This window comes from Tachypleus tridentatus, chromosome 8 (genome assembly GCF_004210375.1).
Source record: "Tachypleus tridentatus isolate NWPU-2018 chromosome 8, ASM421037v1, whole genome shotgun sequence".
NCBI classification, from domain to species: Eukaryota; Metazoa; Arthropoda; class Merostomata; order Xiphosura; family Limulidae; genus Tachypleus; species Tachypleus tridentatus.
In genome coordinates this window covers 15345134-15371347 of record NC_134832.1, presented here as the reverse complement: position 1 = coordinate 15371347, position 26214 = coordinate 15345134, and the positions used below count along the sequence as shown (strand labels likewise).

The 26214-nt window shown below is 33.2% G+C and overlaps 1 long non-coding RNA gene across 4 annotated transcripts in view; it reads left to right on the top strand.

Moving 5' to 3' along the window:
* The window catches only part of LOC143258573 (uncharacterized), a 181563-nt gene that overhangs the window by 28736 nt on the left and 126613 nt on the right, over positions 1 to 26214 (top strand). The window contains exons 1-3 of one of the 4 annotated variants that reach the window (XR_013032362.1): positions 4207 to 5047; positions 7295 to 7446; positions 10726 to 10825. The exons of 1 other annotated variant lie outside the window; for it this stretch is intronic. This is a non-coding gene — a long non-coding RNA (uncharacterized LOC143258573). Of the gene's footprint in view, positions 1 to 4206; positions 5048 to 7294; positions 7447 to 10725; positions 10826 to 26214 lie in introns of those variants that run through there. 2 more of the 4 variants (XR_013032365.1, XR_013032363.1) reach the window with 2 other exon arrangements.

Genomic DNA, 26214 nt, shown 5'->3' with positions numbered 1-26214 from the left:
TTTTCACTCCACTTCGTCTTGTTCTATCTACTTTCTATCCAGCAATTTCTTTGCCGAACGCATCTTACCACTTCGTTACTTCCTCTTTCTATCTAACCGCATTTTTACCAACAGTTGCTGTCTAACTGTTCTCCTTATAGCTACTTCGTTTTATTTCTTCTTGCCTGATTTCTTCCTGTTTAGCTTCTTCCTTTTCAGCACTTCTCGTCTAACTGCTTCCCGTCCACCCAGATTTGCAATAAGCTACTTGGAGCAATTTTTCAACATTTATAACTACTTTCCTCCTTCCCAAGATAACGTGCTACTTCTAACTGTTTCGCACGGTTTAGTGTCGCAGTTACATTTTAATATCTTCAATAACAATTACGATTTATGTATTTTGAGACCATTATTGGGTTAGAAATTTACTAAATAAATTCTAAACATTTTTAATTTATATACGTTTTGATATTTTGTTGGGAAATTTAGTTAAGTTTTCGTTAAGAGGTAAGTAACTTTAAAATAAGCCCGCCCCCCCCCCAGCCCCCAGTGGCACAGCGGAATGTCTGCGGATGCCAACCGCTAAAAACCGGATTTCGATACCCCTTGTAGGCAGAGCATAGATAGCCCATTGTGTAGCTTTATCCTTAACCACAAACAATAAACAAACTCCTTAAGATAAAACTGAGGTGTATTATTATTATTTTTCATGACTCTATCTGAGAAACATGTAATGTATAATTATTTTACAATACATATGTATTGTTTTAATACCTACTAGCATACCTACAAACACATGCATTAGTCTAAAAATTCTTTACCAAACGAAACAAGACAATAACATAAATTATTAGAGAGAAATGAATATGTAGAGAAAGTTTTAAAAATAATTTTCCTTCTTCTCTGACTTGGAAATATGCTGTTATTCTTAAGAAATTTCTTTACTATACATATAAGCTATTTTTTCTTATTATTATTTATTTTTGTTTCAAATTTATGTTATTTTCAGTTCGCACTTTAAAATAATGGCACTTGCCCTCATTAGTTTGTCATTTATGATGTATGTATTAGCTGTTATTATCATAATATCCGTGATCGTTAGGGCTAAAATATTATTTTTCGTTTAAGAGAAACGCTCTGATTCGTCTGGAATCGCTCATTATTGTTGTCTGTTACTAATGTAAATCACAAATTAATGTTTTTGTATCTATGGTACCGTAAGGATGTTTACCTATGTCCTGTACATAACATTTTCATTATGATATATTCACACTCTGTCCATTTATTTCAATTATCGATGCAAAATTCTTGAACTTTTATTTTATGTAATGCCTGCGTACAACTTACAGAAAATAAATTTCAAAATAACTTTGTATTTGTTGTCTTATATGTTATGAAAGTGACATCTGGTAGAAAAATAATAATTTCCACAGTTCATACAACATCAAATTTTGCACCTGTCTTGTACTGATATATAGTGGTGTCTCAAGAAAATTATGATTAAAAACAATATTTTACTGTAAGTAATTGGTCACGGATTTCAATATAACTTCAATACATCTGTATCTTTACACATTGGTATTTTTATTACAACAGTACGTTGACATCTCCTATATCTGATCGAAATGTTTGTGAAAACATATGATAGTTTAATGTCTCCAAGCTAATTTACTAAATGAAGAAAATAAAAGCTTTTGGTAATGAAAAATACAAATTGGTGCATTTTCTTGTAAAACATATAAGTATTATTGAAAACAAAGAATGTTTTGTTTATTAGCCAACATTTTAAACTAACTACACTAGCCTTGATGAATATCATTCATATACACAAAAATAAATTTTGCAGATGTTTGTCAAAATGAATATTCTACGCTATTTTCTTTCCTTTCTCAGTGTGAAATGATTAAGAAAATTATAGCTGAAAATACTAAAGACAAGAAATAATTATCTCTCGTAATACCTAAAGTTTTAAACCTTAATGACATTTTATATTTCTCACAAGGATATGAACAATAACATAAAATTTTGAAGACACACTTTATTCATTCATTAACTATATGTAACTGGAAAATGTTGTATTAATACTAGCACCTACGATTAACAATTATTGATACAATTTCCGTAAAACTGTTATTATTGCTCATGACTTTAATAAATTATTTTTTACTTTTTTGTTTTCAAGTATTAACTTTTACATTGTTCATGAATTGCAATCTAGCTGATAAATATGTTATTTCCAAATACCTTTTACGTAATATTGTATACAATCTTAACACATTTGCATATCCTCACCACAAATATCTTGACCTTAACTTTACACACATTTCTAAAGAATCTGCTAGACAAACGTAGAACTAAACTTACAACATACTTCCTCAGTGTTCCCAAATTATTTCAGATTTAAATTATACAACTGTTTAATTGATATCTTCTTTTGCTGAGAAAATACTTTTGAAATATTTAGTGTTTCCACCTATACAGCAATTTTGTATATAAAGAACTCTTCTATCAGTTTTATTTTTTACCATAAATAGACATAAGGCTTTTCTCACGTGAAAGGAAGGTACTAGTGAGGACTTTTTATATTCTTCGAACAACCTGAGGCCGTTTTTATTCACTCTTCGTTTAAGTCAAATAAATAAGGACAATGAAATGTGGTGTCATTCTGTTTAACGATTTGAAATCAAAATTCTCTGTGGATTCATCTGACTGTAATAGAGTGGCGAAGCTAGGCCTAGATGTCCACCACCAGGGGAGTCGTAAGAGGACTTGTGACAGGATGCGTTTCCCCTGGGGCTCTTTGGAATAGAGTATTGGCAAGTTGGCGCCCGATAAGTTAATCTAACATTAGTTAGGCTCTTCAACGATGTAGACAGTCACGTTTGAGGCAAAAAAATAGAATTGAACGCAGAGATTCAAAATCCAATCTTCGAATACTGTCTTTCTGAGAATCATTGTTGTTTGAATAATGTCCGACAGAGGGACTGTTGACAAAATAATGATTCGGGGGCCTAGATTATTGCACGAACCATTGTTTCAACAGTTAAAAATAAAGTCATATCTAGAACTAAAACGTTCTATCGTCTACTGTTAATATGCTTTGGATGGAAATAGTATAGAGATTAGTCTAACCGTTTACCTTTCATAACCATGAAGTTTCGTTTATTTGTTTCATTTTGCGCATATACGAGGGCTACCAGTCATAATTCTGAAGGTATAAACTAGAAGAAAGGCAGTTAATCAACACCATCTACCCACTCTTGTCAGACTGAATAGTGGGATTTGACTGTCGCTTTTATAATTTACTCACTTTCCTTTTTATGTTACTTTCTGTGGTTTGAATTATGAGATACGTTAGTCCAATAATTTTCTTAAAATATTTTTAAATAATTTCTTCTCTTTATAAGATTTATACCACACTAGAGTTTTGTAAAAAAATATTTGGATACAAGATACAAATACTACATGCTTTTTTGCATCAATGAAAGTTTTTAGACTAACAAATATATACAGACCATTAATGGATTTTTTTAATCTGAGCAGAAAAAATACGAAAGAAATATACCCACAAAACTTGTTGTTATCTTCAGTCTTGAAAGTCTTGTCGCATTTTACAGCTCCAATCAAAACGGTTTGACGTCCAGATTTTGTTCAAAAGCATCAAACCGGGAGCAACCTAAGTGTTTTACAGGTCCCAGAGGAGGCTACCGTTTGGAAGAAATGGCTAGTAGAAAATTTCACAGTGAACAGCAGTTCAAAAGACGATACGTTTTTCTACTGGAAAGTTTCTCCAACAACAAGTTCAAAACTCAATTTATAATCTTATCACTATTGCAAGCGTTTGTTACAAACTATTATTGATCAAGGCAGACAGTACTGTCTTTCTTTTGGTTTCATGACTTTCTTTACATGAGTGTATACAAAGAATATAAGTTCTAGCAGTACCGCTCGTTGCTAATACAAAGGGTTGAATAAGTTATTTTAAAACGATTTTAAATACGCTAATTAGAAAGTCAATTGACAACCACAACCGATACAAAGTTATTGTGGAAAGACCTGTATCACACTTCCTAATTCGTCAAGCAATATAGAAATGTAGTTCTGATACAGGTCTTTCCACAATAACTTTGTATCGGTTGTGGTTGTCAATCGACTTTCTAATTAGCGTATTTAAAATCGTTTTAAAATAACTTATTTATAACTTTATTCTTTTGAGAAGGATATTGAACTGCCATTTCGCACGGAAAATATTCATACACTCAAGTATTCTCAAGACAGCTGGTATGGGTATCAAAACTTTCATCAAAATAAAGTACACAACAACGTTTCGAATTTCATAGGTCATCTTCAGGTTAACAAAGACAGTTTGTAACTGACCGTTGCTGGACACAAGAGTGTAGATTTAAAACTTTCCAGACACGAATATCCATTGCACTTAACGGTGTTGAATAACGAAGGAATTTAGACCAATTATGGGCCAACGGGACCATCCATAAAGAGACATAAAAGAAGTCGTACCCCAGCTGTGGTAAGCAAACTGCAGCGTTGTGTAATAGCGAGAAGCCACAAACACGAAAATCAGTGGTGTATACCTCAAGTTTGTTTTTTTTTAATTTCGCGCTAAGCTCCTTCAGAAATATCTGCACTAGTTGTTCCTAATTTACCAACAAGAAATAATATTGACATAAACACAATAACGCTCCCACGACTGAAGGGCGAACATATTCGAGAACGGGATTCAAACTCGCGACCCACGCACACATTGCGAGTCGAGTGCCCTAGCCACCAAATTCTTAAATAGGCAATGAAACAGGTATTTATGTCATTCCTTATGAAGATATACCAGTCAAGTTGCTAATAGAATTTTATGTAAACAGACTGTTGAACTGGGCGTTGATAACTCGTCATCCTCGAACACCAGTTGGTTTATGAAAAGCAAACAAGGAGTAGTAACGTGCTTAGAATTTAAAAGCCTTACGATGAAACCTTTCATCGTGAGAGCTACGCTGTAGACCTTTGTCCAGATACAGCATGATCGGAAGTGGCGACAAGGACCGTGACGAAATTGGTAGGCTCAAAAATCTTTTTAAAATAACGTACTAAACCTCTTTGTGAAATGTAGGTAACTTTCACAGTTATCGTATTCTTTAAAATATGGTCAAATTTTTAATTTTATCCTCTTTATCGTAATCAATAAAGGTGACAACAAGAATTAACTGCAAATGACAGAAATGAAGGATGAGTTAGAAAATATAAAAGTTTTTATAATCAATATATTTTCTACATTTAATTTTAGTGATAATGCTGAGGTTGTTTTAATTAGAGTTCAAAACAACTATCTTTCAGCCGTGGAAGCATTATAATGTAACGGTCAATCCCATTATTCGCTGGTAAAAGAGTAGCCCAAGAGTTGGCGGTGGATGGGGATGACTAGTCTTACACTGCTATATGAGGGATAGCTAGCGCAGATAGCCCTCGTATAGCTTTGCGCGAAATTAAAAAACAAATAAACATAGCCTAAAAAGAAACTGAAACGTACAACGAACCGATTTAAACAAAAGACTGGTCTTAGAATTGTCTTCATACTTGATGCATAGTACATTTAACTACTTACTTTATGTATCTTAGAATACAATTAGTGTTTTAAGACATATGAAGAAATTATGACAAAATCTGACTAGTTACTTTACTTTCATATATTGTAAAACAGTGCATTGTGATAATTCCTGTACTTGTTGAGTATTCAAATTTGCTCGTTTTGTTATTTTTCGTCAAAGTATTTCGCAGGTTTTTGTTGAGAATAAAATAATTTAATTGAAATTGGAACGGCTCGAGTTAGTAGTTTGTTAATTACGTCATTAATAGCTTACCAAATAATATAACTTTTTGTAATAACAAATATACATAATTGCGATAACTGATTTAAACTGGCTGAAATAATAAAAGTGTCTAGTTACATTTGTTATTCGTCACTACTGAGCAATTTTATTAATTTTCTAAACGAACTTCAGGTGATTATAAATGATTGTTTGTTTGTTTTGAATTTCGCGCAAAGCTATCTGCGCTAGCCGTCCCTAATTTAGCAGTGTAAGACAAGAGGGAAGGCAGCTGGTCGTTACCCCTCACCGCCAACTCTTGGACTACTCTTTTACCAACGAATAGTGGAATTGACCGTCACTTTTTGACGCCCCCACGGCTGAAAGGGCGAACATGTTTGGTGCAACCTGGATTCAAACCCGCGATCCTCTGATTACGAGTCTAACGCCTTAACACACTTGGCCATATCAGGCTGATTATAAATGAAGTAGAGCTTCTAGACAATTAAATAAAAATAATTAATTAAAAGGCATTACAATTCGATAGAGAACAATATGTCGTTGGATAATGTTCAGCGATAGTAATGAAATTAATAAAAATAGTTTTGTGCTTTGGAAACGTATTTACAGACGTTTTTACTTTATTGTCGCGTTTCCTCTAAAATTAGCTTTACGTTATATCAATATTGTTTATGTCATTGAGAGTTAAAATTATGATTTTTTTTTCAAATAATTTACTCCATTTTCAGGATTAACGTATTTGACATTCATGTTATTTCACATGTATGTTTAAAATTATGTGTCCCTTAATTCGACTCATATCTCTTATTTAATGCTAACTTTCACACAATTATACGATGAAAAAGCAACTAATTTGTGACCGCCATCGGCAAGTAGAAAACAAAATAAATTTCGTTTTAACCAATATATAATTACGTTCTTAAAATTTAACACACATTTATGACAAATAACAATATTTCTAATGATAAAATACAGAAGTCAAAGGTATAAACAACTCAAGAATCCGCTATTTAAAAATTGTACATTAAATTTAATGTTCTTATTTGTTCACTTAGTGAAAATATTTCATGACGTCACAGTTAAATACATTATCATCCTTATTGATCCAGTTGTAAATGGATGTTGGTATAGATTAAAATAAGTAATCTATAACTTGAAACATCAAATTTACTGTTCATGATCTAAATGTAACATAGATTTAATTTTATTTGTCATATAAAGTATCGTTAATGTACAATTCAAAGTTTTATTACCATTAATTAAAGATTAGAAACAACAAAAGAACAATGTTTTCAAAATTCATACAAGTGTTTAGCGGTTGTACATAATAAAACTTTTAATTGTTTTATGCAACCTGATAATACCTGGTGGATCGTTATGAATCAAATAAACAAAAGTGTTTACTACATACAACTGATATAAACTTGTGTGAACTTTATTAATAAGCTTTTACTTTTCTTCGAAACTGATAAAAACAGGTACGTGCTGGCCTCTATCGGCAAATAGGGAACGAAAATGATAAAAAATAGTTTGACCGTGGACTTAAATTGTCTACCTGGTTGCCGTACGAGTAAACATTTTCACGAGTCTTTAATTTGCTATCTACGAAACATTGTGAAGCCATTAAAAGGTTGGTAGCCTTCAGACGTCAGTAAGAAAATAATATGTGATGTGGTTGTTTAGCATTGCTGAAAATGGTCTTATTTATTAAATTACAAATGTTTATTAAAGTTACACGTTAGTGTCAACGTTTTGCAACATTTTAAGTGTTTTTTATTACATATGTCAAACAATACATGTTTATCAGATTTGCTTTCATTACGGCACAACAATAATAGTTTTTTCTGTTTTGTTTTGCTGAGAATATGAAGAGAAACTAAGAGCTTTCTATATTTAGAAACTTTAAAACTTGAGAATACATTGCACTTCATGAATATCGTCATCTAATGACAATTCCTGTAAATGATTCACCTTGACTGATTGATACTAGTCGAAGCTACTGCTTCAAGTTGATTATTACTCAGAGTTACTGCTTCATTTAGGTGATTGTGTTTTGCCGGGTTTTTTTTTCAAATTGTTTTTGGAAAACTGACTAGCTTTCTTCAGAAACGAACCGCTTTTAAGATCGGTTTCAGGAATACCATGTTTAAAACGTCACATGTAGACTTGAAAACACGTGGCTGTTATTTTGACTCATATCTCTTACTTTAAAACAACTTTCACAGCATTATACAAAAACGAAGACCACTAATTGGGGGGTTGTCAGACTATACACAGCCGTAATTGACAGAACTGTACCTCATTAGCACGTTTTCTCTGGGTAAAATTGGTCTCTTGCTTATTATCAACAAAAAACGTCCAGCACGAGATAATAGAGGCTTTATTACTCGATACCAGTTTACGAAAGGCGGTTGCGTTTATTCTCTATGGGGATTTATTATTCCGACTTAGTTTATAAAGCTGAATTTATATGCATTTTCCAAAGGTATTCAGTGATGCAGCAAAACAAACTATACCTGATAAAAGTTTATGTGTCATACATACAAACCGTATAATGGTAAGCCTTTTATCTTGCGTGCCTAATAGCATTTTTTCTTAGAATTCAAGCGTGAACAATTCTTTTAAAATAGAGATGATTATGTTACATAGGAAAATTGGGCATTACAAACTGTTCTGACTGGAATCTATGGCCGAAATTCTCAGCCAGAAATGATGCTTTGGAACTTTACCATATAATTGTTTCTCCCTTCTCTTCTTCCCTAAACATGAATGAATCAAAACGTGTGGTGACAACCAGGCAAAAATAACTATGGGTCCCTCTGGTTGGACCTTAATTTCTTTTTTACTTGTTTTCTGTGTAAGGTAAATCAAGATGCATTTTGTTTTAACCACCGAGATAAAACATCTGGAATATTAGCCTTACAAATTACACGTGTGAAATAAAGTGGATATGTAACCTTAGTACTTTTATAAATAAAAATGTGAAGTTTAATGGCCAGAACACTTCATTCACTGAGGAAAAAAAATCTACTTAATAAGATTAAATAACTAGAGAAAATTAGATAAAAGAATTTCCAGGTTAATATTTTACTTATACATTGAAGTTCATTTGAATCCATAACTTTTTAAGTAATTTTTTTAAGTGAGGGTTAATTTCCACCTGGCAAATGGCTCAGAGCTTTAAGAATAAGCTTCTCCTTAATTAATAGTTTGGAATTAATAATTTGGTTACATGAAAAATAAAAGTCAAAACTTTGTTGTTCTCTAACTTATTTTGTTCAACATTTATTGCATTTAATTTAGTATACAAAGCAATTAGTTAGAGACTGTAATTAAAATATATACTTAAAATTCATGTAATAGTACGAAATATAATATATAACTATGATGTTTAAAATTACGTAAAAACTAAATACTTGTTTTTATAATAAGACTTTTATGCTTTATCATTTTACAAATATTTTCGGCGATTTTCCGTCTATATCGAGTAAATATGGCTTTATTGTTGGTCTAGTTGCACTATTTGATACTCAAAATTAATATTCAAAAATTACTTTAGTATTTCAAAATCAAACCTTTAGAATAAGAACTTGTATTAATTTTCTATAAAACTAGTTGTTCAAAGAAAACACATTTGCTATATTAATAAACCATTTCATCGTTCCTTTATAAAATAATACAGAAATTTGTTGACTGGAATTTTAAAACAAAACAAGTAACACTGAAATTCTATACATAAATGCAAACATATACGGATATATATCCATGCTTCTCGAATAACTTCTGCATGACTAAACCGTGGACTAAAACTTACTCCAGCTTAATTCTTAGATATACATGTTTAGAAAACATGCAGTTAATCTGGGATAGAACATCCGTTGATGGAATTAGCTGGAACTAACTGAATTAATTGACTAGTCGATACAACTCTTAAAAAGCTGTAGTACAGTTGAGCCCGGAACCACAGAGGAAACGTAGTTAGAACTGTTACTGCTATTAGACTTACCTCACTAGCTATAAGGGAAAATATTGCCACTCGAAAGTGAAGAAACCAAAGCACGTATAGAATCCAAGTGGCACAAGTAGGGGAGAAATGAGGGGCGTAAAAAACAAAGCCCTCTAGTGTAAATAGCGAGCTTTTCTTCCGGTCAACTTGAGTAACTCGAGAGACAAAGACGAGAGTGACCATATCCGTGGCTATTCACACTGTAACCACCTTGATTTGTTATGATCGGCACGCACCAATTTCTTACGGCTCGCAATAAGATTAGAAGTGAATTGGCCATTACTGAGTGACCTAATCCAATTCCCCGAGCCTCAGTAGCAAAGCCAGCATGGAGTTGGACATCGACCGGATGAACCTCCGCGATTACTGCATTTTTATCCACCAACCACATTGACCATACTCTCAAGGCTAGTCATTAACTATTCTCGGTACTGCGGGCTCATACACAACTTTTCGACGGAGAAGCTCAATTTACAGGGGCAGGAAGTAGCAATATATCTACGTTTTGATCCATCAACGTCATCGGAGTTTGTGGAAACCACATGCTACTAATTGCTGACCAACGCATGCATTATTCTAGTACAGTACAGATGAATGTTACAACTGATACTTCTGACTAATAACTTCCCCTTCTTCAACATCCTGCTTTCTAAAGCTTTTTAAGTTCCACTTTTTAATATCTATTACACAAAATGTTCCATAATGTACAATATTCAACATAACCCAAACTTCTCGTTGTAATTCACCGTATTTAATCTGCTCACAACAAATATGATGTTCCCTTTTGTTCAATGCCTTTTAGTCTCACATTCTAGTATTCTCCTTGTGTAAATTTCTATTGATACTAAAAATCCAATGGTTCTTTTAAAATTAAACGTTTGCCTTCATCTTTTACCCTCACAGTACAGAACCTATCTGTTCAATTTCTTCTACGTTACCAATTTGAATGTTTGTCATCTCATCCCCTCTCATTCTAGAAGAAGCTGAAAGGTTTGAAGACTCGGTAAGAAAGAAGGCTATTCTGTTGCACTAGATACTGTTACATATATTTTAGCACCTTACATAAAATAGATCCACATAGAATATGATGTAATATTTCAATAAGTTCTAATCATATACCGTATTTTGCTCAGATGAATTAACAGCTTGGTCCTCATCTTCTAACAACAAACGAACATTTCAAAATCAGTTTTTCTAAATCGTGTTATATATAAAAATACAAACACCTACTATATCAGTTAACATCTATTTCACGAGAAATGAGACTATTTTGATTTTAATTTAAATTTATAACTGGTCTTGAAATAAAGTGCTTAATTTCTTACATCATCTTAAATTGTAAATAAAATCAAAATTGCTGCTATAATAACAGATGCTATTCATTGAATAATTCGTTATGACCTCAAATACTTTTACTGAATAAAATGTTTTTAGAGACTGTGCTTCAAAATAACAAAAATGCACTAGAAACTTCTAAACCATATGAAATAACTAACCAATAAATCGTTCTACTTGTTTTTTTTAAGCACTTATAGATATAAGTAGTTGCATCGGCATTCATTAATCAGATGATAAGTGGCGTTAAAAGAAAGTGTATTTTAAAATAAGATGAAGTCCATATTTTTTATCTAGTTTTTGGAAACCTTTCTTCAATGTTGAAAACTTGATAAAACCAAAAAAAATAATATTTCCAATACTTCCAGAAACCGTTATAAACAAACAATAATTTGTTTATTTGCAACGTGAACCGTTTATTAAAAAATTTCCGAGAATTGTGAGATCTTACATCTGAGCAACATCAATACGTTCTCTCTCTGTTTTGTTTTTCTTTTAATTTCGCAAAAAAGCTACACGACAGCTACCCGCGCTAGCCGTCCCTAATTTTGTAGTGTAAGACTAGAGGGAAGGCAGCTAGTCATCACCATCCACCGCCAACTCTTGGGCTACTCTTTTATCAACGAATAGTGGGATTACCCGCCACATTATAACGCCCCTACGGCTGAAAGGGCGAACATGTTTGGTGCGATGGAGATTCAAACCCGCGAACCTCAGATTACAAGTCGAGTGTCTTAACCACCTGGCCATGCTGAGCCGTTCTCTCTATGTGTTCACAATGTTTGCACATGATGCAAGCAAAACACGTGGTGAAAAGGTTGAGTGTTTGTTTGTTTGTTTTTTAATTTCGCACAAAGCTACTCGAGGGCAATCTGTGCTAGCCGTTCCTAATTTAGTAGTGTAAGACTAGAGGGAAGGCAACTAGTCATCACCACCCACCGCCAACTCTTGGGCTACTCTTTTACCAACGAATAGTGGGATTGACCGTCACATTATAACGCTCCCACGGCTGAAAGGGCGAGCATGTTTGGCGCGACGGGGATGCGAACCCGCGACCCTCAGATTACGAGTCGCACGCCTTAACACGCTTGGCCATGCTGGGCCCAAGGTTGGGTGATTCTCAAGAATCGGTTATTTACGTTTTTCGGGGTTAATGGTCAATGTAACAGAAAACTTAAAATATTTATAACAACTAAAATGGAAGCTTGGAAGTATTTTCTGTGTCTTTAGTTATTGTTGTGCTAAATATATTAATTAGACCTATAGAAAAAATCAAATGCTCTTTATTTCAAGCCAGAAACAAACTTATCTGTTAGTGACACAGATTTGCTTCTGGCTTGAAAAAGGGCGTTTAGTCGAAACGTCGCCAAGTACATAAATTACTACTGTAATTTTTAAAAGGCGATTATTTTTCTCTAAGAACCTAACTCCTTTATTTTATCACCTTTGCATCTTTCTACTTATATATACATACATACATGCACACACACACACGTTTCGCTCTGTTATTTTTATTTTGTATGTTATGGAATCTTTATGAGCTGCATGTTTCAAGTTTTGGTTGTAATAAGTCAACTATTAACAGAAACAAAAGATCCACATACAATTTAGTCTACACACCTTTTCTAGAAAGGATATATAGCTATATTTGATATTTATCTTACTTTGACCTGGTTTTAATGGAACCTTACTTCAAGTCTTCATGAGCTACAACTTGAGTCTGCTTCATTCTTTATCGTTTCTGGTGATTTTATTGTATTATCTGACACAACATTATTCATTACAAACCTGTATGGCTTTTAGTATACCATCCAACACTTGACTTCGTTTAAATGGCGTTTGACAGTTATTTATTTCGGAAAGACCGCTAATAAATTAACAGCATCCATCAACATCTCCAGGCTACTCTTGTCCCACAGAGTGGTGGAAGTTGATTGTCACTATATAGTAATCTCACATAAATAATTTTGAGGAAGTCGGTAGCGAAAATGGACCCTCGGATTCACAGTCCGGCAAACTAACCACCTCACGCACAGCACCCTCTGGTGTTAATGTACTTCAAGTCTAAGGGCCCATGCGCAAAAGATAATATCAAAATAGATTAAGAGTAATATTATTAAAACGTATCTTATCAGGGTAAAACCTTAGGATGTTAATATTGAAACTGATTTATAAAATATAAATATTTATCCCTAACCTAGTTCCTCATCCTATCATTTTAAACCTTACATTCTGTTAGAATCAAAATAAACAAACCGAAGTTGTCTCAGTGCATTAAAATCATTGTACGATTTTTCTGTGTTGTCTTAGAATTCACCTGAAATTTTTTGAGATTTAAGATTTATGACCGATAAATTACATTTCACTTGCCAATTATTCAATAAAGGCCCGGTATTGCCAAGTGGTTAGGGCGCTTGACTCATAATTCGACAGTCGCGGGTTCGAATCCCCGTCGCACCAAAGATGATCACCCTTTCAGCCGTGGGGGCGTTATAATGTGACTGTCACTTCCACTATTCGGTGGTAAATGAGTTGGCGGTGGGTGGTGATGACTAGCTGCCTTCCCTTTAATCTTACAGTGCTAAATTAGGGATGGCTAGTGCAGATACTCCTCCTATAGCTTTGCGCGAAATTCACAAACCAAACCAATCTTCAAAGAAAAGCAAGCAGACTAGAGTGAAAATGAACTAAACGAACATTTTCTTTTAAATATAAGCTAAAAATGTTACAAAAACATCTTTTCAGAAAAAAAAAGTAATTAAAACAATATGTGATTTTATATGCGAAAATGCTCCAAACCAAGATAAGATAAGTATATTGGTAGATTGCGTTGTTGTTTCGTGATTATCATTGACATGAAATTAGACATATAGATAAAAAAGTAAACAGAAGTTAGTAAACTTCTTTTAACACAAAGACAAAAATATGTTTTCTTCTTTCAAAATGATTTTATGTTAACCCACGAAAATACCTGAAAGTATGTAAAAATTAATAAATTAATTTTGTTTCATTATGATGTTATTTTTTCTCCTTCTCAATGATAGTTCTAATGTCTACTGTTACAGAAATGACATACTTCACTAGCTGCTAATCCTTTTATTAGTTAAATCAGCAATAACCTGAAACTGTAATTTCTACCGGCTTAACTCAAAAACAAGAAAAATAATCAAACATCGTGTAATTCGAATAAATGCATAATTTCTGATAATATTAGGCAATATTTGGTCAGAACCTTTTCACAATTCCTTGAAAATTTTGCCTACTTTTTTCTACATTATTGTTCACATCACTAATATCAAACACAATTTTTCTATTGTTCATTTAGTTTTTACATTTATTTATTGTATATAACCTTTTCTTAATATAAAACAAGTTCTTAAGGTAACATAGTTATCGTGCTGAAATATTTATTTTACCTTCAAAATTATTTTGATTTTCTCAGAAATAACCTACGTTAAAAGTTGTCAGAGGAGCAAAAGAAGAGGTTGAAATCAACTAAAGTGGACCAAGCTTTAAAATCAGTTGTAAAATAAATATTATGCAATCAAAAAACATCGTGGCCAAATAAATTATTGTGATTTTATCAGACTTAAAACAACGTATACAAAATGTTCTAAGGAAATTTTATTTTGGAAGTATCTTTTGTGAGAAGCAATAATACTTTTCATTTTGTTCAGTTAAGGACTGCTATTGTCATGACCATCACGTAATAATATAAAGTCATACTAGCATAGCTTAACTCTTGGTAATAAGACAGGATGCTAGATACTACGAAAATTTGACCTCCCGCTAGGTTGCTGAATGTGCCTAGCCTAATAGCAACCATTCTTCTGTTAAATAAAAAACGTACCTGCTTAACTCTTACCAGGATTGATTCATTTCTATGTTTGAAATTATATTCTACAAGAAATCTGTCATGTGTGATATCTACCTAAGATGGCTTATTCAAGTGTGGATTTAATACCTTTCAGAACAAAGAACAAAACACATGATTCCTATTTACCGTCAATCTTGTTACACAGATTTTATGCAAATTGTCCTAAGAGCTTAATACGCCATCTGCTTTCACGTATGGTTGAGTGCTCTTGAAGAATTGCGTTTGATAAACATCTCAAAAAATCTAAATCCTATGAATACAATATCTACTCTGCAAATTAAAAACTCAAACTTTTAAAAGGGACTGTCATTTAGCAATAGTTCAGAGTTATATAGTATATTTTGAGGCTTATTTACAGATGGACAAACTACACAATTCAAACATGTTATGATGTTCACTTGTAACATAAAGCTATTGACTGTGGTGTGGCTAAGAAAATTCTGTATTATTTAAATTATACCATAGTCCTTCAAAAGGGAGTGAAAAAGACTTTTCATTCGGAAGATAACTTAAAACATTTTCACATATAATCCAGTAAAATAGTTTAATTATAATTATTAGAAAGTAAGTAATATTCTTTACAAACTGAGGTAATAACGCCATTCACAATAAAGCGGAAAGTTTCATTTAGAACGTATGTTTCATTTAAAGCATAGTGAGAAGTAATTTTTATTTATTTAGTTTGTTTGTTTGTCTTAAATTACTTGCAAACTACACAGGGCTATTTGCTAGCTGTCCCTAATGTACCAGTGTAAGACTAGATGAAAGGCAACTATTCATCGCCGCCCACCGTCATCTCTTGGGCTACTCTTTTACCAAAAGTCCAGCGCCCTAACCACCTGGCCATGCCGAGCATTTTTATTTGAACATTGAAACTGAACATCATTTTCAACACACCAAAATGTAGCAAAAATTATTTTAATGTAGAACATAATATCATTTAGAATACAAAAAATTTACTTTTACGCTGAACACAACAAATGTAGTGAAAATGAGCTGAAATAAAATTTGTTATGTACATTAGGAAAATGTAAAGATGTTTCAAAACAATATAAAATATTGTTTTATTTAGAACCTAGTGAAATTTTATGTCATTTAATATTGAGCTTAGATATGACGTCATTAACACATAATAGCATTGAAATAAAGTTACAATGTTAAAGGTTCCCCGCTGGTACAGCGGTAAGTCTACGGATTTACAACGCTAAAATCAGGGGTTAAATTCCCCTTGATGAATTCAGCAGAGGTAGCCCGATGTGACTTAGCTATACGAAGACACACAATGTTAACGATATTTTGGTTAATAGAAATTACATTGTTTTCGCATATAGTTCTATCTAAACGTATAATATTGGAAAAATCAAAGAAATGGTGAGAAAAAAGTAGAAAAGGAAAATTCTGCGTAAAAATGAACTTTACTAATGTAGTTTACAGTAAACACAATGATTTTGTTGTATTTCAAAACTTTTAGCGCATACTACGAGGGTTTTGTCCATTTTGATAATAATGTTAGTAAAAGACCTTCACACTCCCCAGGTAAAAAAAAATGTTTATAATTACCTGGAGTTGAAAAGTCTCTTCCTAAGTGGGTGTGTGATTATAATACTATGACTGTTTATCATCAACCATTGTAAAAGTGAAACAGCAGTATAAAGCCTTTAGAAATACTAAAAGTTACAGTACACCCAAAAATGGTATTGTGGATTCAGTTGAGGCTCCCAGAACTGAAGTGCGATACGATGAGAGTGTAGAATTAAGTTTGCGTGGTCAAGGATACTATATACAAGACTCCGAGTTTCAAAAGGAGCTGTACGCGAGACTGTGAAGAAGGTTTGTGAAACTGGTACTGTGAATAATAGATGTTGTATGTTGTAGACGTAAGAGAACCAAAACCTTTCAAAAATGACTTTACAATAAGCGATGAGAAATGTTTGCCAACTGTCTTGTTGTGGATAGAGATGTGGTCGTTACCCTGAGAACAGAAAGATACACATCTTGCCATGAAATGGTCTCAGTGGTCACGTAGCTGCCTGAAAATAACTGCTGAGAAGTAGCAAAACGAAGAGGATAAGAGAGTCATTAGACTACAAACATTGAAATACGAAAAGCTGGAGACGCGTGCTTTTTATAGCTATAAACCTAATTCCAAGTTGTTCAGCAACAACTTGTTTGTTTTACGGCGGAGACAACGACGATATTTCATCAGTGTATAATATCTACAGTAAACCAAGGTGCGAAATAAGTGAAAAATGAGGGCTGAATTTCAACCAACAGTATCGGCGATGGAGGCAGAACTGAAAGTATTTTGACTGTGGACAAGCTCGTGCAAGTTTTGATCTATTATGTCTCTCCCTTGGTAACACGACTCATCATACAGATATTCATCGTTCAGCAAGACAACGACCCCAAGCATACAGCAAATGTTGTTAAATAATATCTTAACGGTAAAGAAAATTATCAAACACTAACAACCAAGGATCGATAAATTTATGTAAAATCTGAGGTGGAAAGGTGACCACACAAAATATTAACATGAAAACAATCTTTAATGTTCTGCATAGGGTACATTGTACAACTGATTCTGTTTTTCATTTGTTTCTTTCTGTGATAATGTTTTGCATCATCATTGAATTTACCATTTACTTGTCATTAGTCATTGTTTGTGACCCAGACGTAAATATCGCCTGTTATTTATTGTAGATAAACGTTAAAATACAAGAAGAATAAAATACAGCAAATTATGCCTCCAGTTGCACAGCAGTAAGCCAGCGGATTTATGTTGCTAGAAACCTTGTTCCTATACCCGTGATGGACACAGAACAGCTAGACCCATTGTGCTGCACTGCAAACCAATAGCAGTTTATATAATCGTACCTTCTACTGTTCACAATAATTATAAAAATCATAAACCTGTACATTTAACATTCGTTAACAAGTGTAAAATTCTATAATTTTTAAAATAAGACACAGGCAAATAAATCAAAACCTTCCTAAGATAATATTAATATTTTCGCTGATTTTATCATTAATTTTCAGAGAACCAAATTAACTACCATCTCGTTCACTTTTATATACTGCCCCCCCTAATACAGCAATATGTCTCCGAATTTACAACACTAAAATCAGGGGTTCGATTCCCCTCAGTGGGCTGAGCAGATAACCTTTGTGGCTTTGCTAAAAGAAAACACACACTTTTATATATTTAATCACAAATTCATTCAATTTTTAAACATCATTGAATTTTAAATTGAAGCTTAAATCTTATTCAGAAAGTTCATATTTTATAAAATATAGGAACAATTATTTAATGTAGAGCAATGAAATAATAAAACTAATCCATTAACCATAATATTTAAGAGATAAATATCTGGAAAACATTACTTCATAATGGTACCAATCTTCATTCATTCTCTTTTCACATCTATCATTAAATTCCCTAAATATTTCTCACAATTACACTTACTATATCCTCCTCTGTATTTATAAGCACTCTCTCTTGTTCAGTTTTCACTATAATGCCCTGATCTTCCTCTTAGATTTGCTTATGACCATTTTTTATCACTGAAAGGTTTCCATAAAATTCCTCTTTCGTTTTTTCTTAATTATAGTTATAACTAGCTGGAGTATCCATCGGTTGGACAGGTGAAATAAAAATTCATTTGTAACAAAGAAGTTTGTCGGTATGAAATTAGATGGGGGCTCCAACCCCCTTATGACCTTCCTCATTTCATTCTGTATCACTGTGTCAACTTTGGTGCTAATTGATCAATAAATGTTGAAACGTATAAGGAAGAGATACACACACATATTGTCATTTATTTATATATATATAGATAGCTGCAGTAACCGTTTGTTAGAAACTGAAATAAAAACTTATTCGTAACAAAGGATAAAAAGTGTGCTTTTTTTCTTAACACAACAAACATTAAAGTGCAATTAAAATTCATAAAGACACCATTATTAAAAATAAATACATACCAGTTTCAATAATTCTATCAATATGAAATTGGATAGGGTCCATATTGACTTTTATTTATATAGATTACTGGAGTCATAAGTTACCAATACTGAAAGGAAAGACGTATTGTTCTAAAGAAATACGTCATAACGAAATTAGAGAGGAAGTTCGCTTCCCCTTATGGCATCCTGTATCGCTGTGTCAAGTTTGGTGCTGATTGATGAAGATATTTAGAAACATTTTGCATTTCTTCAGTTTTACCAACCCTTGTCCACAGTATTTCACTGTTATATTTTCGTATATCTTTCATCCTTTCAAAGTTTTTACTCCTTTGGTTGATTCCTACTTTTAATTTTATTTTTCTCTTCATCTACTGTTTCTCATATTTTCGATTCTAACTTTGTATTTCCATTATTCTCCGTTTTCCTTTTTTCATTGTTCAGGCTTTTTTTTTTAGTTTTTGTACTTCCTAAATAAACAATATTTTGTTATTATTTTATACTGTTTTATTAATAATATACACATATATATTTCTCTTATTTTAATATAAACTAATTTGGGATTCTAGGATTCTACACCTTACTACGAATTAAAACCTGGACGATTTACTGGAATTGTCACTTTACTTATGTTAGATTATGAACAACTTTGCTATTATCCGTTGACCAGAGATAAATGACACAGAACAGTTTGTATAAGACTAAGTGCTGTCAACCTGCGGTCAAAAGAAAAATGGCATAGTGTATTCTGATAATAGGGGTTGAGCAGACCTATCGATGTAGTAACCGATCCCTACTTCTCCACCCCTCTCTTATTTCTTCCCCAGCTCAGGAAAAAGAAAGAAAGACCGGATTCCAGGAAGTTACACATCGATCGAATATCGCCCGATCATCTATGTTATCGGCGTACTGCCAGAAATATTAGTACTCAACAGTATAGCCTCAGGGTTAGCTCCCATTACTGTCACGGTAGACACAGCTGCACAAAATGAACGCCCTCCTGAGTTGTTGAGATAAGATGATCTAAGAGTGATATTATCTATCTGTCTATCTATGTTTGTGTGTCTATATACATGTTATCTGTGTATAGTTATGGCGAACTGATTATTCCTCTATCTAACATTCTTCGTAAAGTTTAGTTTCAGTGTTATACTTCTTGAAATAAGTTTAGCTTATAAATCAATAAAACCTAAAAAGTAATAACTTGAGAGGCTCTAATTCCTTTCTACTGGCCTGCTTCATAATATAAAGCTTTTTTTTTTCAGTTTTACCTTTATTATCTATATACTTTCCAAGCAGGTTCGGTATGATCAGATGGTTAGGGCCGCTTGACTTGTAATCGGAAGATAATGGGTTCAAATCCCCGTCACATCAACCATGCTCACCCTTTCAGCCAGAGGGACTTAGTAGTGTGAAGGTTAATTGCCCTATTTGTTGGTAAAAGAGTAGTCCAAGAGTTGGCGGGTGGGTGGTGATAACTAGGTGCCATCCATCTAGTCTTTCATTGCTAAATTAGGGACGGCTAGCACAGATAGCCCTCGTGTCGTTTTGCGAGAAATTCAAAAACAAAACAAACTTTCTAAGTATTGGAAAGTTAATTTAATTCGTAAATGTAACAATATTCAGGGTGTATCTAAAATGGATTCCAATTTTAGTAATAATTTAACTTGAACTATTATTTATTCCAGACATGAGTAGAAGAAAATATTCCGAAACGTTCGAGCATAAAAAATATAACTCAATTACATTAAACACATGTACTCATGTTTAAGTCTGCAGAATGAAACAAATAGACAAAACATTTAGACTAGTAGTTCATAATCCCCCTCCAGTGGCACAGGGGTATGTCTGCGGACTCACAACGCTAAACACTGGATTTCGATACCCATGGTGAGCAAAGTACAAATAACCCGCTTTGTGCTTTATCTTAAACAAACTACTAATTCAACAGATCCAAGTGCACTTCAAAGGAAACTAACGTTAATGTATCTAAACATATAAGAAACATATCTAAAAATCATATTTTCATTCAACAAAAGTTAATTTCTCAACATGTAAATCCTAGTTTTTCTTTTCTTAATTTTTAATATTGCATGTATTAGGCACTAGGGCTAAAGCAAGAGTTTACTCATATGCTTTTTTATTTTTCATTGATGAAAGTTTTATTATATTTTATTTTGTATGAAGAAACAGATTTTGTCTTAAAATAAATATCCAATGTTTAGTTTTTTTAGCATTTGAGTAACTTCAGAAACATATTTAATGCAAACTATCTTGACCAGATTCGTTCTCTTAACTTTTGTAAATAAGTCTTGCTATTTAGATTACAATATTACTCTGACGATTATTTGGTTTTGCTAGATATCGATAATAGCGTCAGATAATCTTAAAACATCCAAGTTAATAAATTTTCTATTTCCTTGAATTTATTGCGAAATTTTGTAGTTTTCTTAACTTTCTGCTGCGCAGTGGCACAACAGTATGTCTACAGATTTACACTGCTGGAAAGTGGGTTTCGATACCCGTAATGGGTAGAACACAAATAGCTTATTGTGTAGGTTTGTGCTTAACTTCCTAACTAGCTTAACTTAGTATGAAAAATCGGAATATCTTCTGTTCGTACAATTTCCCACGAGTTTAAATTACCAAATATTCTGTAGTCCGCTAGTGTCGTCATAAATAGACTCGTTACTTTGCTCCATAAACCACCAACCAAAGAATAGCTATGCATTCTTCGTGACACCCACGTGAAACACTTTCAAACCATTTCATAAAGTTTAAATAGTGTAACCTATTATTTTACTTATTTTTTATTTTGGTATTTTTCACGCATTTTTTGTCCTTATTTTCTATTTATTTATAATCCAATTACGATTGAGTTTTAAAATAAATGGCATTAATATTTTATTTCCTCTTTGTATCGGAATGACTTATAATTACTTTTATAATTCTTTTCCTTTTTTAATGAACTTTCCTGTCTGGATATAATCTAATTCACGTCAAAAATTCATTATGAGAAGGTTCAGCATGGCCAGGTGGTTAAAGCGGAAGGCTCGTTATCTGACGGTCTCTGTCACACCAAACATGCTCGCCCTTTCAGTCGTGGAGGCGTTATTATTTGACGAACAATCCTACTGTTTCTTGGTAAAATAGTAGCCCAAGAGTTGGCATTGCGTGCTGCTTCCTCAGTATTCTGTCAATGCTAAAGTAGGGACGGTTAGCGCAGAGAACCGTTGTCTAGCTTCAAATTAAGATAAACAAACAATCATTATGAGCTTCTGCTAATGATATTTTCTGTGTCTGTTTCACACTATATCGTACTCTACAAAACTGCACAGGTTCAGAGGTTACGGTACAGCTTTATTGCTAACACCTTAAGTTTTAATATTCTTAAGAAGACGAGAATAAGACTTGATCAAGCGTCATCGTTTCCGAAATCGGTTTAAATCAGCTCAGTGGCTTGAAACAAAACAAACTTAGGATTTTCCTTTAACCAGAATTTGATAAAGTAAACATAATCAAAACCCTATGTTTTGCTTTTATTTTTTATCTTGTTTATTTCATTGTTATTTCTTCCTTTTTATCATTAGTTATATTTTATTTCTTTGTTTTACCATTATCTCCGTGTCAACAATAAGCTCTTTAATTTTCATGAAGTAAGAATATTTTAATTCATTTATTCAGCTGATTGCCATCACGCTAACTACGAAGTGTCAAAATATAACTCTGACATATTCTACTCCACCGCTATTTATTATCAGCTAAGTTTATCATTTCACTTGCTAATTTACATATTCAAAATAAATTTAGTATAACGTTCTATAACTTTTGTCTGGTTTGTTTTGAATTTTGCGCAAACATACTCGAGGGCCATTGCGCTAGCCGTCCCTAATTTAGAAGTGTAAGACTACAGGGAAGTCAGCTAGTCATCACCACCCACCGCCAACTCTTGGGCTACTCTTTTATCAACGAATAGCGGGAATAACCGTCACATTAACGCCCCACGGTTAAGAGGGCGAGCATGTTTGGTGAGACGAAGATTCGAACACACAGGTTACGAGTCGAATACCTTAACTGGATACCTTTTGTATATACATATTTTTAATTTAAAATAATGCTGTAAAATATATTTTGAAACCTATTTAATGATATATTGATACTACTAGGCTTTTTGTTACAGTCTGTAGCATGAACAGTTTCACTACCTTTCTGTATAAGAAACTGCAGGTTTATGACATTAAAATTCGAGTTTCGCTATATCTGGTGAGCAGAGACTAGAGAGTTCATTGTGCAGTTTTGTGCTTAAGAACAACTACCTTAATTATACAGCGGTAAATCTACGGATTTCCAACGCTAAAATCACGCGTCGGATTCCCCGCGATGGACATCAAATCAATCTGTCTGAAGATTAAATAGAAACCTTAGGTTCTGTTCCATGAAATTTCAATCGTTGTAGTTTATCATTGCATTATTCAAAAAACTTAAACGATAAAAGCCGAAGTTCGACTATCACTCAAAGTACAGATAGCATTGTATGTTTTTGCTCTGAATGGACAAAAACACATGGCCCGGCATGGCCAAGCGTGTTAAGGCGTTCGACTCGTAATTCGAGAACCGCGGGTTCGAATCCCTGTAACACCAAACATGCTCGCCCTTTCAGCCATGGGACGTTATAATGTGACGGTCAATTTCACTATTCGTTGGTAAAAGAGTAGCCCAAGAGTTGGCGGTGGGTGGTGATGACTAACTGCCTTCCCTCTAGTCTTACACTGCTAAATTAGGGACGGCTAGCGCAGATAGCTTTCGAGTAGCTTTGCGCGAAATTCAAAACAAAACAAACAAACAAAAACACATTAATTATGCTTTTTAATAATAATTGTTCGAACAAAATCGACTTTCGACTTTTTAGTTTTATAAGTATTGAAAATCATCAGTAACATTCATGTATATTTATTTATGGAATAAAAAGACTTGATAGGTGTAGAAACTTTGATTAAACGTATTTCGTAAACACAAAATTCATTTGAGAATTTTTCAATAAACATTGTATACGTTGTTTCACAAATTCAATAAATTAATTGTAGGATCAAATTGTTACTTAACGTATTAACATCGCAGCTCAGAAACTATTCCGATCTAATTTATTAATGGAGACGCTTTTGTTTGCTCTTCCTTAACTTTTCACATCTTTTGTCTTTCTTCATCAAATACAAATATTTAAAAAATACAAATGTTATATGCATTATTTTTCTTTAGAATGTTGGAGTCAGATAATTTGAAAAGGTACCACGTTAGAATGAAGAGAACATTTATTCAATTGATTGAAGTTTAAAGTTATTCACACACACACACACACACACACACAGATTCGTGATGACGAGAAAACCCACTTGTAGAGAAAATATATATTTAAAAACGGCTAGTATGGATAGAGAAAACACTATTAGAGGAGCAAACAACACTTCGACCTTCTTCGGTCATCGTCAAGTTGACAAAGAAAGAAAGGGTTACTGACCGGTAGCGAGCCACATGTTTGAAGGCGGTTGTGTCACTGCGTGTAGGAATGTAGAGAGCGTGCTTAGATGTTTGATTATATTTATTAATATAGGTATATAGGTGTTTCTTTGCATTGGTTTATTTTGGGCTTGAGTTATTGTATAAGTAAGGCTTCTTTAATTTTGCGTTTATTTATGTTTGTTTCTTTATTTAGTATTTGGGTATTTTTTATGGTTATGTTGTGTTTATTTGATTTACAGTGTTTGAAAACGTGTGAAGGTGACTTTTTATGTTCTTTGCATCTGGTTTCCATTTTTTTACTTGTTTCTCCAATATAGAAGTCGTGGCAGTTATCACATTGTATTTTATAACTAATGTTGGTGTTGCGTTTGTCAGTGTAGTTTTACCTTAGTTTTGTGCCTGGTTTTTGAATAAATGTGGTATGAATTGGGATGTCATATTTTGTTACTAGTTTTTGCCAAATGTTGTTTATTTTTCTGCTGATGTCGGGAATATGTGGTATGCAGCCATATACGGTTTCGTGATTTTTTGAATCGTAAGGTATATTTACTTTTGTTAGTTGATTTTGCTTTTTGTCTAGGTGTGTGCGTATAATGTTTTCTACGGTTTGTGGACGAAACTTGTTGATGTTGATGAGGTATTGTTTTATGAAGTCTAATTCGCAGTGATGAAATAATAATCTGTGATGACGAGAAAACCCACTTGCAGAGAAAAATATATATTTAAAAACGGCTGGTATAGGTAGAGAAAGCACTAATAGAGAACAAACAAAGGAACACCTTGATACCTAAATTAATAAATATAATTAAACATCTAAGCACGTCCTCTAAATTTCTACACTCAATTACACAACCGCCTTCAAACATGTGGTCAGGTACCGGTCAGTAAAGGGTCAGTAACCCTTTCTTTCTTTGTGAACATGACAATGACAGAAGAAAATCAAAACGTTATTCTCTCTTCTATTAGTGCTTTCTCTACCCATACAAGCCATTTTTAAATGTATAACACACACACATTACTTCATCGGAGAGGGCTTAATATTAAGACGGGCAATCCCACTATTCGTTGGTAACAGAGTAGCATAAATGTCGGTGGTGGGTGGTAGTGGTTAGCTGTCTTCCTTCCATCCTATCACTTCAAAATTAAGGACAGCTAGCTCAGATAATTTTGCGCGAAGCTCAATAAACTAACAAACAAAGCGGTTTCACTTCGAAGGAACAGAAATTGACAAAATTATTATTTGTTTGTGAGTTTCGAATATTCTTGCAAAACTACAAGAACTATCTGGAACCTAAACAGCTGAAGACAACATACAGTCTTGATAATAAAATCCTTTGGATGGTTGTTCTTGGAAGGTGTGAAATCTCATATTGCAGTAAACATTCCAAAGTATAACTCTTGTTAGTGAAAAGAAGTGTTTAACGTCATGACAGGGTCTATAACCTGAGAGGGAGATAGTTTCTCACCTTTGCTAGATACACAACCCAGACTTGAATATTAGGGAATTACTTAAAAATCACGTTATGAAAACACAACCCAGTCTTAAATATATGAGAAGAACTTAAGGAACATCTTATGTTATCAGGCGTTTCCTCTACCTAACACAGATTTGTATTATTTAAGAAATAGTTTAATGAAATACGAGAATGAATAATTTGGGACGAAGTAGCGAACTTAAAATTATGTGACATGTGGACAAACAAGTA